The sequence below is a fragment of the Takifugu rubripes genome, unplaced genomic scaffold (assembly GCF_901000725.2).
Source record: "Takifugu rubripes unplaced genomic scaffold, fTakRub1.2, whole genome shotgun sequence".
NCBI classification, from domain to species: domain Eukaryota; kingdom Metazoa; phylum Chordata; class Actinopteri; order Tetraodontiformes; family Tetraodontidae; genus Takifugu; species Takifugu rubripes.
Window position 1 is genome coordinate 36,853 of NW_021821586.1, and position 15,708 is coordinate 52,560.

Sequence of the window (15,708 nt, forward strand, 5' to 3'; positions counted from 1 at the left end):
CCCCCCCTTCACGACCTTTGACCCTTTATGTCTTATACTTGTACATGCTGATTTTCCATAAAAGAGGTTTCGGACCCAGCTGTGACGTCCTCAGAAGAGCTTTGGTGGGTGAGCAGGCGTTCTGTTGGTAGCTGTTTATCAAAACCACCCCCACCACCACCCACCTGCCCCAGTACCTTCATCAGTAGGATTTATGATCAGGTGAACAGCAAGCACCTTCCTCCTTCCTGACTCAGCAAAAAAGGATTTGTCTTCCAAGGAACGAAGCAAGTTTGCTTCTGCCGTTGGTGGGAAGTCAAGAAAACGGTACTAAATCAGCAAGATGATGGCGTTCCTGAACGCAGCTTTGAACAGGGCGCAGGATGACGAGTCCGGGCCCGAGCTCGGTGCGTCTGTAGGGGTGCTGGTGGCGGCGTGCTGGGCCATTGCTGGCATGTATGGCTGATGGGTATGGCCAATATTTTGGGTTATCATTGAAGGAATTTTATGGTTTTGCTCTTTTCCCGTGTTTTTTTTTCCATTTTTTCAAGGATGGACAGAGCTCCAAAACGGCGCATGCAGGGTTTAGCACAGACGCTAGCTGTCGTTAGCCTTTCACCGTGACGAGTTCCGCCCAGATTCCATCCACAGGACCGTCTCCGTGTGAGGCGCTGTGGATTGAAGGGCTTGCCAAGCGACAGATGTTGTATTGGCTTTGATTCATTTAGAAGATTGATGGATCCTTCACGAGCGTCCTCGTGCGCTGCCTCTTCCTCCATGACTCAGCAGCGCCTCACAGCAGTCAGACATTTGTCACCTGTGGGATCATCTGCTTAAACACAGACTAAACATTCTGAAATGTGATCCCAAGTCTCCGTGATCCAACGAGTTCCGACAGCAACACGGAAACTTCGGCAGATGAGACGGATGAGGAGGACCGACATAAACGACGCCAGCGTTGCCTGAACGACGACGGTGCAGGAAGCTGATGATCCTTCACCTCCGGGCTCTCCATTAGGAGCAGAGATTTGCAGACTGAATCAGATTTCAGCCTCCCGCGGTGCTGCTGCCGCTGCCTGGTTTTCCCCTCCTGACTCAGCTCGGTCCCCCTCACTCTGGACCAGAACCACCAGCGTGCTGACCCAGCACAGCGGTTCCTGCTCTGCCAGCTGCTGCCGAAGTAGGGCCAGAAATCCCACTAACATCAGCAGGCAGATGCCAGCTGTGGCATTTGTGTGTTGTGTGGTCTGCGTGTGTGGTGTGTGTATGGTTGTGTGTGTGTGTGTGTGTGTGTGTGTGTGTGTGTTGAGTTGCCGTCCGCTGCTGCTAATGTCGTCCCTTCATGTGTATGTTGTTTAGCCAGAACATTAAAACCAGTTGACAGTTGAATTGGGTAAGGTTCTGGCTGAGGAGTGCACATGTGTGGGTGTGTGTGCGTGTACGCACGCGTGTGTGTGCGTGTGGTGTGTGGTTCATTCCTTCACGCTGGGATTACAAAGTACCAACAGCAGCATGTTTTCCTGCTGCGGGCCTCTGGCTGTCAGGAAGACGGAAGTGTGTGTTCGGACCTGAATGGCGCCGCTTCCTCTCCACTAATTATTCACCACACCAGAAAAAGGTCGGTTTAATGGGAAAACCTGGGTGACGAGTGTTAACGAGTCCGAGTAGAGCAGCGCAAGAACGTCCCCGAACGGATGAAGGTCGGTAGTTTTGGTTTCACCTGATACATTCAAACCAACAATCAGAGTCGCAGGACAACCGGCGTGCTCAGGCGCCGCCCAGGCCTCAGCTCACCTGGACGTTCTGGGGCCCGTTTGTTACCTGTCGTCATCTTTACTGGATTTCTTTTTTTTTTTTTTTTTTTAAATGAAAAGGTCAGAATTTGATTTCAGATTCAAAGAAATGTGACATTTGCGGGAGGACAGATTCAGTTATTGATGTTTACTCATCATTTTCTCTTATCAGTCTCTCTCACACTCACTCACAACACACACACACACACACACACACACACACACACACACACATTGATGACCTCAGTCTTGTGTCATGCAGCTTCACTACATTAACCAATGAGGTGGCATTTAAACAACCAATGAGGCAGCTAATATAGCTCCTGCTGTCAGTGCAGGCATCTGTGTGTGTGTGTGTGTGTGTGTGTGTGTGTGTGTGTGTGTGTGTGTGTGTGTTGTGAGAACAGGCTGCAGCTCAAGCATCTCTGGCTCTGAAAGGTCTCTGGTTTGGGGCAGACGTTCCCTTTAGCCAGGCCGCCACCACTGATGCTCCAGAAGTTGGACTTGTTTGTTTATTACAGATAATCCTTTTTTTTTTTTATTATTCCTGGACATTTGAGAAAAATCAAAGAAAATATGGATTTAAAATACATATGAAATAAATAAATGACATGAATGTCAGCGGGATTTGTTAAAATAAAACCAAATTATATAAGCAGCTCCTGTAAATGTTAAAATAAATGTGAATATTTTGTGTTTATAACACTTAGTCAGCAGCTTTTCTGTCTGAATTCACAGTGCTTTAGCGCCACCTACAGGCAAATAGATGAAGTTTACTGAGGAGGCCCTCGGTCACAGCGGAGGGGGTAGTTCTGAAAACACACACACACACACACACACAACACACACACAAATGCCAGTTTGGGTGATTGAGTGTCAGATTTACCACTTGCTTGTTTGCCTGTTTTCATTGGATTACTCCACCAGTATATCAGGAAAAGCTATTAGTAACCATGGCAACAGAACGCCGAGATAATCAGAGGTCTAATTACAGAAGCAGGCAAATGCTGCAATCAAAACCATAAACTGCAGCTTTTAGTCTCCTAACGGGGACAGAGAGTTACCAATCACTTATCAAAACCCCGCGCGTGTGTGTGTGCGTGTGTGTGTGTGTTAACGTACGTAACACACTGTCAAAGTTGCTACATTTCACACTTCACACTGCGGTTGCACCAGAAATCCAAATGAGGCAACAGTTGTTTTAAAAATGTTTTATTTCTTACCTAACTTTTTTTTAGTTTTTTTTAAAAAAAAACTTTCAAATGGCATTTAAAAGTGTTTATTTTTAATCACGTGCACATCGGGATTGAGTTGGAGGCTTTCAGCTAAACTGGCAGTAGCTGTGCAGCAGCAATAGTGTCTGTTGTGTTGCCAATTTGGTCTCATTTGTTGTAAAAATATGCAACAACCTCCACATTAAAAGGACATTTAGCCACATGTCAGCTGCTTCCCTGTCCGCACCAGGGGTCAACACGCCGTCCCAAAGGAAGCGGATCAAGCTCGTTTATAGTGACGTTTGTACCGCGTGGAGGGAAATGTGACGCGAGCCGCCATCCTCGGCCAGCGGGCACGTCAGCATCACTCGCCCGGCCGGCCGGCCGTCCCCCGGGTTCGCCGCCCTGATCGCGAGCGGACGTCAGATTGTGGTTCATCACCGCTGTCGCCCTCGTGGACTCGCTGATTGAATTTAAAAATGTTAGTGACAAGTTCCCAGCGCCACAGGGAGGCGGATGGAATCCGCCCCCCTGTTCTGCAACATGTGACACGTGACCCACGCCGGACACGTGTGTGTGTGCGTGTGTTTGTGTGTGTTCACACATGCGGCGGAGGGTTACCACATCCAAAAAGCTGGAGCGGCCATCTTGTCTTTGTGTCAACAACCCTCAGAGGATTCCAGCAGCACATCTGGATATAAGAGGCTGAACTGCAGATGTGAACTGGCGCGGCTGCTCCAGATATCAGCCGCCTCCTCCTCTGGAGCCGTTTGGAAGCAGCCGTTGGTCAAAGGAACAACTGGCGCTCGCTTCCATTGGTGCTGCTCGTAGCCCCTAATGTAGAGTGGCAAAGGGGTCATGTGACTTCTCCCAGCCAATCAGAGAAGAGCAGGTCACAGCAATGAATACCAGAGCCAACACAAGTCCCTAGAAATATATAAAAGACGTTTTAACCATTCTTTAAAGACAACGGATGCTCCAGATTTTTATTTGATTGATTATCTATAAAGGTTTGTGACCTCAGTTATAAATCGGTACATTTGGATGAGGTTTCCTTGACCTAAAGATGGGAAATGTTTGTTAAAATAAAAGCCTGCTGACATGAGTTATGCAAGAGAACACACCACACACACACACACACACACACACACACACACACACACACACAGCATTTAAAGGCTCCTTATGCTCTGGGTCATGGAAACATGAGAACAAAGCGGCCCTGGCGTGATCCAGTGTGTGGTTTGTGGTTGGGATGCCAGTGTGCCCTGGAGCAAAGCGAGACTAAAGCTGAATCCAGGAGACGTCACTTCTTTATCTTCATGTCTGTGTAAATTCTCAGTCATCCAGGTCATTGTATCCAAGGTAGTTTTCTCTGTCAACTGGACTGGGTTTCTTCTCTTGAAGACGTTCGCCTTCTATCCAGAAGGCTTCTTCAGTTCTGAAATCGCTGGTGAGAGAGCTTGAGAATATATAGCCCCTGGACCATTTGCATGCTAATGATCTGGGTGGTCACCTGAGAGTCGTTAGCAGGGTCGTTGGTCGGGTCGTTGACCTAGTTTCTGTTGAGATGTCTCCCCTTTGTCTGCTGGGTCACATGGTGATGAGTCACTGGGTCCTCTTGGAATGGTGTGAATGTTTGTTTTGCTGTTGGAAGGAGTGGAGGACTGCATTGTATGTGGGTGATAGGAAGTGCCTCAGGCCACCACCCCTGTTTAAGGATGGTTTCTCCAATTTAACATGGATAGCTTCCTTGACCCCCCTTTCGAACCAGCGGTCTTCTCTGGCCAGTATCCGTACTTGGCTGTCCTCGAAGGAGTGCCCACTCTCCTTTAAGTGTAAGTGGACTGCTGAATCCTGACCCGAAGAGGTGGCACGTCTGTGTTGTGCCATTCTTCTGTGTAGAGGTTGTTTGGTTTCCCCAATGTACAGTTCCTTGCATTTCTCCTGGCACTGTACAGCATAAACAACATTACTTTGTTTGGGTCTTGGTGTCTTGTCCTTTGGGTGTACTAACCTCTGTCTGAGGGTGTTGCTGGGTTTGAAATGAACCGGTATGTCGTGTTTCTGGAGGATCCTCCTAAACTTCTCCGAGACTCCAGACAGGTAGGGGATGGAAACGCTGCGGCGTTTGTTTCTCTCCTCCTCTCCTTTGCTGAGGTCTTGCTTTCTTGAGGTTTTGGTGAAGGCCCAGTCTGGGTAGCCACATGTTTTGAGAGCTGTCTTAATGTGGTTCTGTTCCTTCTTTCTGCCTTGGGATGTGGTGGGGTATTTCCCTGGCCCGGTGTTGGAGAGTTCTGATCACTCCCAACTTGTGTTCCAGTGGGTGGTGAGAGTCAAACTGGAGGTACTGGTCGGTATGTGTAGGTTTTCTGTAGACTTCGATGGTGAGATTTCTGTCCTCAGTGATCTTGACTGCGCAGTCCAGAAAGGCCAGACTGTTTCCTTTTACCTCTTCCCGGGTGAATTTTACATGCTCGTCTGTTTTGTTGAGGTGATCGGAGAACGCTTCCAATTCTTGTATTTGAATTTTGACCCAGGTGTCATCCACATACCTGAACCAGTGGCTTGGCGCAGTTCCTGTGAAGGATGTCAGGGCCTGGGATTCCACCTTCTCCATGTATAGATTGGCAACTATAGGGGATACTGGTGAGCCCATGGCACAGCCATGTTTCTGCCTGTAGAAGCCTTCTCTGTACTGGAAATAGGTGGTGTTCAAACACAGGTCCAGCATGGTGCAGATTTGGGCCGGTGTTAAGGTTGTTCTTTCTGTAAGATTCTTGTCCAATAGAAGGTGCTTGTGGATGGTGTCTATGGCGCTGGCGGTGGGGATGCACGTGAAGAGTGACGTGACATCATAAGATACCATAGTCTCTTCTGGAAGTAGTGTGAGTCCAATGACTTTTTGAGGCAAAGTCTTGGGAGTTTTTTGATGTGGTGTGGGGTGTTGCCAACCATGGGTGACAAGATGGAGGCCAAGTATTTGGAAATGTTGTAGGTTACCGAATTGATGCTGCTTACTATGGGTCTGAGAGGGGTCCCTGGTTTGTGGATCTTGGGCAATCCATAAATGCAAGGGATGGTTCTCCTGGATATAGACGGTAGTATTGTGGTCTGTCAATGGCTTTATCCTTTTCCAGTTTCTGTAGTAAGTCTACCACCTTCTTCTTGTATGAGCTGGTGGGGTCCCGTTTGAGTTTCTCATACGTGGCGGTATCTGTCAGAAGACTGAGTATTTTGGTGTCAATACCACTGACTATGACACCAAAATACTCAGTCTTCTGACAGATACCGCCACGTATGAGAAACTCAAACGGGACCCCACCAGCTCATACAAGAAGAAGGTGGTAGACTTACTACAGAAACTGGAAAAGGATAAAGCCATTGACAGACCACAATACTACCGTCTATATCCAGGAGAAACCATCCCTTGCATTTATGGATTGCCCAAGATCCACAAACCAGGGACCCCTCTCAGACCCATAGTAAGCAGCATCAATTCGGTACCTACAACATTTCCAAATACTTGGCCTCCATCTTGTCACCCATGGTTGGCAACACCCCACACCACATCAAAAACTCCCAAGACTTTGCTCAAAAAGTCATTGGACTCACACTACTTCCAGAAGAGACCTATGGTATCTTATGATGTCACGTCACTCTTCACGTGCATCCCCACCGCCAGCGCCATAGACACCATCCACAAGCACCTTCTATTGGACAAGAATCTTACAGAAAGAACAACCTTAACACCGGCCCAAATCTGCACCATGCTGGACCTGTTTTTGAACACCACCTATTTCCAGTACAGAGAAGGCTTCTACAGGCAGAAACATGGCTGTGCCATGGGCTCACCAGTATCCCCTATAGTTGCCAATCTATACATGGAGAAGGTGGAATCCCAGGCCCTGACATCCTTCACAGGAACTGCGCCAAGCCACTGGTCGGTATGTGGATGACACCTGGGTCAAAATTCAAATACAAGAATTGGAAGCGTTCTCCGATCACCTCAACAAAACAGACGAGCATGTAAAATTCACCCGGGAAGAGGTAAAAGGAAACAGTCTGGCCTTTCTGGACTGCGCAGTCAAGATCACTGAGGACAGAAATCTCACCATCGAAGTCTACAGAAAACCTACACATACCGACCAGTACCTCCAGTTTGACTCTCACCACCCCACTGGAACACAAGTTGGGAGTGATCAGAACTCTCCAACACCGGGCCAGGGAAATACCCACCACATCCCAAGGCAGAAAGAAGGAACAGAACCACATTAAGACAGCTCTCAAAACATGTGGCTACCCAGACTGGGCCTTCACCAAAACCTCAAGAAAGCAAGACCTCAGCAAAGGAGAGGAGGGAGAGAAACAAACGCCGCAGCGTTTCCATCCCCTACCTGTCTGGAGTCTCGGAGAAGTTTAGGGAGGATCCTCCAGAAACACGACATACCGGTTCATTTCAAACCCAGCAACACCCTCAGGACAGAGGTTAGTACACCCAAAGGACAAGACACCAAGACCCAAACAAAGTAATGTTGTTTATGCTGTACAGTGCCAGGAGAAATGCAAGGAACTGTACATTGGGGAAACCAAACAACCTCTACACAGAAGAATGGCACAACACAGACGTGCCACCTCTTCGGGTCAGGATTCAGCAGTCCACTTACACTTAAAGGAGAGTGGGCACTCCTTCCGAGGACAGCCAAGTACGGATTACTGGCCAGAGAAGACCGCTGGTTCGAAAGGGGGGTCAAGGAAGCTATCCATGTTTAAATTGGAGAAACCATCCTTAAACAGGGGGTGGTGGCTGAGGCACTTCCTATCACCCACATACAATGCAGTCCTCCACTCCTTCCAACAGCAAAACAAACATTCACACCATTCCAAGAGACCCAGTGACTCATCACCATGTGACCCAGCAGACACAGGGTGAGACATCTCAACAGAAACTAGGTCAACGACCCGACCAACGACCCTGCTAACGACTCTCAGGTGACCACCCAGATCATTAGCATGCAAATGGTCCAGGGGCTATATATTCTCAAGCTCTCTCACCAGCGATTTCAGAACTGAAGAAGCCTTCTGGATAGAAGGCGAAACGTCTTCAAGAGAAGAAACCCAGTCCAGTTGACAGAGAAAACTACCTTGGATTCTTTATCTTCCTTCTCGCTCTGCTGATGGCTATAATTGTCGCTGATGTCGGGACAAGTTCTGGTGCTCCTTCGGATATTTGTCGTAATCATTTTGAGCTCAGTCTCGGTAAATGACCATCATTCCTCCTGGGTTGTTGTTGCCTATGCGTCTGCCCCCCCCCGGCCTGAATACCCGTGGCCCCGTGGCCCCTCCCTTGTGTACAAAAGATGTGTCAGATTATAAAAATCTGAGGCTTTTGTTGGCGTCTCTGCTCGTGGATCCAGAGCCACCTGCAGCTCAGACCTACTATCCACTGTTTTCTTCTCCGGAATTCTGAGATGAACTCTCCGCGGTTGTGGATTTCCCTCCTGTCTTTTCCTTATTCCCACTTCAACGGTCCATGGAGACCCCCAGTACGCTGAAGCCCTCGCCTCCACCGCCCAGTGGTCCAAGGCGCTGCTTTGTGACTGGCCGTCCCTCACGGGGCTCCTGGTGATGCTCTGTCCATGTAAGGGCGCACCGCTCGAACCATATTCCCCGGGTCAAGCTGAGCATATGCCGGGCTCACTGAGAGTGCGGGGTTTCGGTCCCCAGCAATAGCTCAAATGGGTGGCCCTAGTGGAGGGAGCCCTGGTGTTTAGGAGCGTTGACCACACCAGGAGGGAGCCCCACAGCCCCTGATGTGGATTTATTTGTGTTGGAGGTTTCTGTTGAGATTGAGAGAGGTTTAACCTGGTCACCTCTGGTGGTCTTCACACTTTCTCTCTGCCTCTGCATGTCTCTCGACCACAGTGTGTGTGGCCCGTTTCAGTGCTGCGACCTCAACACGACGGCGGGACTCGGCAGATGTGGTGGAGGACGAGGAAGACGTGTTACCAGATCGTAGAACACAGCTGGTTCGAGTCCTTCATAATCTTCATGATCCTGCTCAGCTCTGGAGCACTGGTCAGACACACACACACATGCATCAGAGTGATCTCTGGAACATCTTGATGGCTCATTATCGGGCCTCTCCACTGTCCCCGCAGGCCTTTGAGGACATCTACATTGAGCAGAGGAGGTGGTGAAGGTTATTTTGGAGTACGCGGACAAGATATTCACCTACATCTTTATTCTGGAGATGCTGCTGAAGTGGCTCGCCTATGGCTTTAAGAAATACTTCACCAACTACTGGTGCTGGCTTGACTTCCTCATCGTTGATGTGAGTTTATTGATGTTTGATTAATAATCATTATATGATTACTAGTTTATCATTTAAAAAGTGGATGTTGTTTAACCTAAAAAGGCAGATGTACAGTAATGGATTAGAAAATGGCTGGCTATAAATGTGTGAATAGTTCAATTTAGTAATGTCAAACAGAAATATGAGATGTACTCACATGAAAGTGGCCATTTTTATAGTTGTTTTATGATTATTGATTCTTTATTGTCTAAAGATATGTAACTAAATCAATAATTCTAATAACACAAGTTTTGTTCATTAACTGTTTTGCCTTATTTGAAATCCATCTTCGTAAAATGGAATCTTCGGTTTCTTTGATATTTCTCATTTTTGTTATGCTGAGCACAGAACAAAATGGCCACTGAGTAAATGAGGAGTCCAGATTCGATCTGTTAGAGCGCGCGGGGCGCCCCCCTCCTGGCCAGGCCACGTCACGACCGGCAGCAGCGTCAGTCTGGTGAACGTCTGCCCTCTAGTGTCGGAGCACACCGCTTCTGTCCATCTTTTCTTCGGTTGGAGCGTTTTTATGTTGTCACAGACTCCACATGCGCGCACTTGACACATGAACAAGGTCAAAGAGATGCCGGATCACATGGAGGCTGAGGGATGTTCCATGTTTTTGTCTGGTGGATAAAAGACTGAAAGGACTGAATGACAGAGAGTCCTGACAGCCAGAGGCCAAAACACACACACAGATACACACACACACAGATACACACACACACACACACACACACACACACACAACAGGCTTTTGTATTATGATTTTCTATTCCACTGAGCTGAACCATTCTGTGTGGAAGTCTTCTCCATCTGTATTTTGTGTGTTTGGGTCGTGGTTCGGCTGACCACTGTCGGCTCGGTCTCCTCGGGACCGTGGCGGACCGGACGGATGGTGCCGATGTGTTGCATGTTGGCGTAGGGTTGATGTAGATATGTACTCTGTAGATCTCACTGCTGGGCCAGCTGGCTCAGATCATCTCCGTGGACCTGTTCAGCACCGTCAGGGTTCTGAGGACCCTCAGGCCGCTCCGTCCTCTTCGGGTTGCATCCCGCTTCGCTGGTATCAGGGTAAGAACCTGCAGACAAGGATCGCTACGATGTCGGATTTGACCTGAGAACTTCCTCGTATTCTCTTTGTCTGCAGGTCAAAGGTCAAGCCTGTCCGTTCCTTTTTCTTTTTCTTAGCTTGACAGGAACTTTCCTATTCTGCAGGTCTCAGCTAAAGTTCTAATCCAAACCTCTCTCCTCAGCTCTGATTGGCTGGTTTCCGTGACGGCGCCCCACATCTGTCAGTGTTGGTAGTTAACTCTCCTCCTTCTCTCTTCCTTCCGCTCTACCTTTCCTTCCTTTCCCCCCCTCCATCCCGTCCGCCCTGTCTCACTCCTGCAGGTCTCACTCATCAGTTTGGTCGCCAACACTTTGGGTTATTCTGACTTCGCAGCCATCAAGTCGCTGCGGACGCTGCGGGCCCTGCGGCCCCTCAGAGCCCTCTCCAGATTTGAAGGCATGAGGGTAAGAGTCAGTATTAATGGACGTGCACAGCAGGAAGCACCAGCACCCTCATTCAGCATCAGCGGAACATTAATTATTATCATTAATGATCTAATGGCCACCAACAGTGAGTGGCAGTTGACAGTTATTTTAATTATTAAAATTCTTGCTTATTACCATAATAAGACTAAAGAAATATGAGAATACGATGAAAAAATAAAGAATAACAAGCACAATTGGAACTGTTTGTTATCTATTGTTTAAAATCTTAACTAATTTAGCACAGAACACAAATGACCTGAATTAATTACAGCAGGATGATCAATAAAGTGAAATCAGCTCTGGTCTTATTCATGTCTCAGGATGAACGTTACCCATTAAAAAAACTGCACATATTTTGTGTTGTTCTCATCCTCCCGTTTCCTGTTTCCTGTTTCTGATTGGCCCAGTTCACTTCCTGCATCACATGACCTGTTTGATGGCGTTTTCTCTTTCAGCCAACCAATCACCAGAGTTTCACCTCAGAGGTTTTAAACATTTAATCTTCAGCTCTTTTCTTCAACAGTATTATTGAAACCATCACAGTCGAGCAGAAAACGCAGATACCTTTTCCAGGAAGTGTGTGTGTGTGTGTGTGTGTCCATGTACGTGTGGCTCATTCTGTGTTGTGTATTCTCGTGTGTCTCTGATCGATTGTGTGTTTGCGTGTGGTGTCCATCCGTTTCTCTGTGTTTGTGTGTCTCTGTGTGTGTGTGTGTGTTTTTCCTGTGTGTTTGTGACGGTGTGTTTCTGTGACGCAGGTGGTGTGAACGCTCTGATCGGGGCCATCCCCTCCATCATGAACGTGCTGCTGGTCTGCCTCATCTTCTGGCTCATCTTCAGCATCATGGGTGTCAACTTGTTCGCTGGCAAGTTTGGCCGCTGCGTCAACCGGACGGGCCACATCTACGAGGCCGCCTTCATAAACAACAAGTCTGAGTGTGAGGCGCTCAACGACACCTCGCTCTTCTACTGGACCAAAGTCAAGGTCAACTTCGACAACGTGGGGGCCGGATATCTGGCTCTGCTGCAGGTGGTAAGAGGCTGGAGATTCCGTCCCCGAACAGAAACACAAAAGTTCCTCGCAGCTGAGTGGAGCCTGGAGGAACCTCCCAAACATCCACATACTGGCCAACACCATGATACACCAAGACCAGACGTTCCTAAATCCAGCCTTCATCCTTCCCATGACCTTTAGCCACACAGCCCTCACACACATATATATATATATTACATTATTTCCACGGTTTCATTCACAGAAATTCACCTTTCACAGCATCATGACAACATAAATATAAATATCCTTGGTCAGATGTGGAGCTCACGTCAGCCTCGCTGATCTTGAACGCACCCTGTTGTACCATCATGAGTTTCTCCATCATCTGTGACTTTTCTGTTTTTCCAACACTGTATTTATCTCCTCTGTTCTTTCCCTCCATCCTTTACTCAGCCGCCCACACTCTTTCTTTTTCTCCATCTCTTCCATTTCTCTGCTCACCCTCCGTCTCCCTTCCTCTTTGTTTTTCCACTGTCTCTCTTGCTCAGTGTCTCTTTGAACCCTTAAAATGAAATTAGATTTTTATTCGACGTCATCAGGCACCATCCTTCTGTCTGGTCATGTGCTTCTCCTTTAGTTTGTGTGCTTTTATTTTCCGTCATCCTTCACTGCCTCTGTAGGAGCCCTGAGAGGTTCCAGTCAATCAGCGTCTGAGGTCTTTTTTTTAGAACAAATTCCAGCCAAGTGGGAGTAACAAAGAAAGAAGAGAGAGAATTAGATGAAAATGGAGGTATCACAGAGGTGACATTCTTCAGCCAATCGGGACATAAAACTTAACTGTGTGCTGGTGGTTGCCATAGTAATGGGTTACTCAGCATTATTCTGTTTGACTGGTTGCCATGGCAGCTGCATCTCCTCCATTACCATCCAAGGAAAGAGACTTTTATGGATGTGAAATCTGACTCTGACCTGTTTTATTCTTCATAAATGACGACATCAGTTGGTTTTTGTATTTTCACTCACTCAGATTGAATGATTAGTTATTTCTTGTGAATGGACACTTGAGCAGGGTCGTGCGTCTTGTTGGGAACAGAATCTTCTTTCCTCTCCTGCTATTAGACACTTCCACTGTGCTTTTCTCACTTGCATCACACACCATAATAATTGCACTTTGTAACTAATGGCAACAAGCTGATTTTGCTGACAAAAAAAACGTCCATTCAGGCCAATGTATTATGCAGCTTCCTCCACCTGGCCCCTCCCACCGAGGAAGGACGTTCATAAAAGGACATGTTGACTCCTCCCACTGAGGAAGGAAGTCCATAAAAGGACCTGTTGACTCCTCCACTGAGCAACAGCCCAGGTTCTGTTTCCATGGCTCGGCGGCTCCACTCTATTGATGTTCTGCTAAAATTTGAAGTCGGCTTCCAGATCCATTTGGTTCAATTATTCGCATTCAGAAATTGTTGAGCGTGTTGTCACGGTAACGACAGCGGAGCCCCGAGGTTTTGACAAACATGTTGAACACTGGTTGGTTAAAGACTAAAAAAAGCACCAAAAGTTCAGTACAAGAACATCTTGCCATCAGTAAATGGCTCCAATTGTTTTCTTATAGTTTAAGATTCTGTGGAGAGAAGATGAATCATGAGAGGATGATTTAGATTATTTTTACAGATTTTATACCTATCGGAGTAAATGATGAAAACAATCTTTCCTCTATTAATCGTGTTTTTAATTTTTGTTTTTAAGGCAACTTTCAAAGGTTGGACGGACATTATGTTCGCAGCAGTGGATTCACGAGCGGTGAGCAAAAACACTTCATAAAAATACGGCAACAAGTTGTTTAGTATTTAATGTTAATGTGTGTGTGTGTGTGTTGTGGCTCTCTTTCAGGTGGAAGAGCAGCCCATCAAAGAGGTCAACCTCTACATGTATCTGTACTTTGTCATCTTCATCATCTTTGGATCCTTCTTCACTCTTAATCTCTTCATCGGCGTCATCATCGACAACTTCAACCAGCAGAAGAGAAAGATAAGTCCCACCACAGACTCTCTCATTATGGATGATGATGATAAGCTCTTCTTCAAAGGTTGGAGAAACTCCAGACCTAAACTAGTTCAACGCTGAGGCAAATGGGATGGCTTCCCTTTTGTCCGTCTTCCTCTCCTGGGGGATTTAATTAGTTCATTTCCACACGTTGTCTTTAGTGAAGATAACGGAGATGTTCTGGGCTGTTTACTTAGGAGGACAGGACATCTTCATGACGGAGGAGCAGAAGAAGTACTACAACGCTATGAAGAAACTGGCTCCAAGAAACCCCAGAAGCCTATCCCCAGACCTCTGGTACCAGAACACCTCCTCTTCCCCTGACATTCATCAGAACCAAAAAAGTAAACATAACTACGTGTTGCTCTCCTTCTTGGCCAGAACTCGCTGCAGGGCTTCTTCTTCGACCTGACGGGAAAACAGGCTTTTGATATCATCATCATGGTGCTGATCATCTTAAACATGATCACCATGATGGTGGAGACGGATGAGCAGTCCCCCCAGATGGAGTACATCCTGAACAACATCAACCTGGCCTTCATTGTCATCTTCACCACCGAGTGCCTCATCAAGATCGTGGCGCTGCGCTACTACTTTTCACCGTTGGCTGGAACATCTTTGACTTTGTGGTTGTCATTCTCCATCGTTGGTGAGTCTGGTTCCAGGGTTGCCGAAGCAGCACCTACCAACCACAGGAAGGGATGTTTGTGTGTGATCTTTGCTTTCACCTCACGGATGCAAAACAGTGGCTTGCTAATGCAATGTTTCGATAACGTCATGTGAGTGGTCGGGTTTGGGAAGCCACGTACAAAGGGTCATAGCCACAAAAACGTGGCGCACACGTCTAACCAATGGAGTGTGTGGAGAAAGAGTTCGCTGAGGCGGAGAGGAGTTTATTGGCTCTTCGGCCGCTGTACGTCCCCGAGGACGGTCCTCATGGACCTGTGCGAGGAGCTCCGGCTACACTGGGAGCCGCGTCCAACCTGAGCCCATACAGGTGCTGGCCACACTGGGCTTCCTCAACACGGGCTCATTTCAGCAGAGCCCGACCGTTCGGGACTGAGCCAGTGGGCCGAGCCGATCCGTGCCAGCTGTGTGGGACGGATTACCAAAGGTCACGAATGTGATACCCGCAGTGGAAGAGGAGAGACGGTTTTCCTAATGTAACCGGAGCTCCACACTGCACACCACTGCTCTTAAAGCACCACAAGATGGGTTTGTCCATGTAAACAGGAAGCATTTCAGTGAACCAACATTGTTGCGAGGTGGCCTGGATCCACACAGGATCCACTGGATCTGACCAACATGGGGGGCTAAATCATGTCATCGTCCCAAAATGGATCCCCTGACAGGTGTCGAGCGTTACGCCCCTGACCATCATCCTGGCTTCAGCTTCATGACTCGTTAGTGGCCTCAACAAGCCCTTATTGTCTTATTGTGTTTTGTGTGATCCGGGTGGTGGTGCGACAAATTCCCAAATTGAAACTGATTTCATTTAGTTCAGAATATAACGACCCTTCCGTTTATAATTAATGACGTTTGCGAGGTTCCATGATGAAATGCACGTCTTGTACACGATTTAATCAGCTTGCTTTAGCTAATAAAATGCCACAACTGCGTGCGTGTGTGTGTGTGTGTGTGTGTGTGTGTGTGTGTGTGTGTGTGTGTGAGTTTATGTGAAAGAGAGATCACCTGTGGCTAAAGGCAGCAATAAAATGTAAGCCTGACAATTATTTGTCCACACAGCCACCATCCACGTGGCCTTGGATGTTTTTTCCCTGCACCAAGGTC

The 15,708-nt window shown here is 47.6% G+C and overlaps 1 pseudogene; it reads left to right on the forward strand.

The window, feature by feature from the left end:
* The window catches only part of LOC101061989 (sodium channel protein type 4 subunit alpha-like), a 49,293-nt pseudogene extending 34,727 nt beyond the window's left edge, over positions 1-14,566 (forward strand).
* The last annotated feature ends 1,142 nt before the right edge of the window (positions 14,567-15,708 follow it).